We start from the raw sequence: 2,344 nt of genomic DNA on the forward strand, positions 1-2,344 counted from the left end.
CTGGCATCCCTTTGCCATGAAACCTAGGGGCTTATCTTCCATGCCCCAAATCCAGGGCTGTCTTAGGTTACAATGTAAGGTGTAACCAAAAGGATGTATTCTATCAGCATCCTCATAAGCTGTTAAAGCAGGTGGGGCTGTGTTCTTTATCTCCTTCATGCCACATCCCTGATAACTCCCTCCTGGGGATATCTGCTGCTAATGAGCCATCCAGCCTCACTGCATGACTCATAAATTACATCATCCCATTGTGAGATGCTCTGCCCAGGGGGAGGAACCAAGCATCCCTACCTGGATATAGTCTGAGGTTTGGAACACCACAGGCAGCCCTTACCTGCTGGATTCCCAGAGGACAAGAGCTACATAACCACCACTGGACCTTCAGAGGAAGACCAGACCCTTCTACAGGATCACTGCTTCAATAGAACCACATCTATCACTTCAGGAGGATTGCAGCCACCCCTTAATCAGACTGCAGCCACCACTCTGCCCAGCAGGGTGTCAGTTCTGACTTGGGATCTCCAGTTGGTTTGGTTTTGGTGCCCAGTGTGGGGTGGCACTGCAGCCCAGCATGGAAAAAGCCAAAAGGGCCTCAGGTGCGGTAGTGAATGCCCTTCCTACAGGAGGGGCAAATGATGTGAGCCTGGAGGAACCAAAGAAGATCATGAGGGAAGATTGGAGGAAAAAGAAAGAATTAGAAGAACAGAGAAAACTAGGAAATGCACCTGCTGAAGTGGATGAAGAAGGAAAAGATATCAACCCTCATATTCCTCAATACATCTCCTCAGTACCATGGTACATAGATCTTTCTAAAAGACCCACACTAAAACATCAGAGACCTCAGCCAGAGAAGCAGAAACAGTATAACCGCTCTGGAGATTGGTACAAACAAGGAGTTCCAGAGCACGCTGTGGCCATGAGGTACCGCAAAGGAGCCTGTGAGAACTGCGGGGCAGTGACACACAAAAAGAAACACTGCATGGAGAGACCCAGGAAAGTAGGAGCAAAATACACAGGCATGAATATTGCCCCAGATGAACATGTGCAGCCTCAGCTGATGTTTGATTACGATGGGAAGCGAGACCGGTGGAATGGTTATAACCCAGAGGAGCACTTGAAAATTGTCAAGGAATATTCCAAGGTTGATTTGGCCAAATGGACACTGAAAGCCCAGAAGCTTCAGGAGGAGTTGGCATCAGGGAAGCTGGAGCAAGTGAACTCCCCAAGACACCAGTGGGGAGAAGAGGAATCAAATTTACAGACAGAAAGGGATTGTAACAGTGAAGATGAAGACAAATATGCAGATGACATTGATATGCCTGGGCAGAACTTTGACTCTAAAAGACACATCACAGTCCGAAATTTACGTATTCGGGAGGATATTGCAAAATACTTGAGGAATCTAGATCCAAACTCTGCTTATTATGATCCGAAAACAAGAGCAATGAGGGAGAACCCTTATGCCAACACAGGCAAGAATCCAGATGAAGTTGGTTATGCAGGTGACAACTTTGTTCGCTACACAGGTGATAGCATTTCAATGGCACAGACTCAGTTCTTAGCTTGGGAGGCTTATGACAAAGGCTCTGAAGTTCATCTGCAAGCAGACCCTACAAAATTAGAGCTCCTTTATAAATCCTTCAAAGCGAAAAAAGAAGATTTCAAGGCACAGCAGAAAGAAAGGATCCTAGAGAAGTACGGAGGACAAGAGTATTTAGATCCCCCCCCGCCCTGCTCAGCTGAACTGCTGTTAGCTCAAAGAGAAGATTATGTGGAGAGATGGCACCCCTGAGAGAATTGAGTCGGACTATGGGAGTCATTCAGGAACAACTCTATAAATACCTGGGCCAGAATGATCTATCATATCCCCTATCACGCACCAGCTGCCGGGAAAGTTGAATGGTGCAACGCACTACTTAAGATTTTGTGGATGCTGAAAGCTTGATGCAGAGAAATTTTCCAGCTTTCTGCCAGCATCCATGTGAAAGCTTGCTTTCATATGCATGCTAGCTGTAAACAATGAGAGGTTTTTGTAAACCAATATTTTTATCTTGCACCTGCAAGTTTGTTATGCAGCTTGTTATGTTACTGACTGGAGAAATATTTTGAACTGGATGTTGTAGGGTTTAATCAATCATTCTAAAAAGTGCATGGTCAAAGGACCAATAACCTTATGCCATTCAAGCAAACCAGGTTATATAAATGAGTTTGGAAATTAATAAATAATTTTCTTCCCTTCCTCTGGACTGGAGTCTATGTTGCTTTTCTCACCGTCCCTGGTACAACAGCGACAAGATGACCCTGAAGGTGCTTGGTGAGGGGATCTTCAAAAATTGGGAAGTGA

General features: G+C 45.4%; 1 pseudogene; it reads left to right on the forward strand.

Annotated features, from left to right (window-relative positions):
* Window positions 1-326: 326 nt before the first annotated feature.
* LOC116443533 lies at window positions 327-1,832 on the forward strand (annotated as a pseudogene).
* The last annotated feature ends 512 nt before the right edge of the window (window positions 1,833-2,344 follow it).

This window comes from Corvus moneduloides, chromosome 4 (genome assembly GCF_009650955.1).
Source record: "Corvus moneduloides isolate bCorMon1 chromosome 4, bCorMon1.pri, whole genome shotgun sequence".
NCBI classification, from domain to species: domain Eukaryota; kingdom Metazoa; phylum Chordata; class Aves; order Passeriformes; family Corvidae; genus Corvus; species Corvus moneduloides.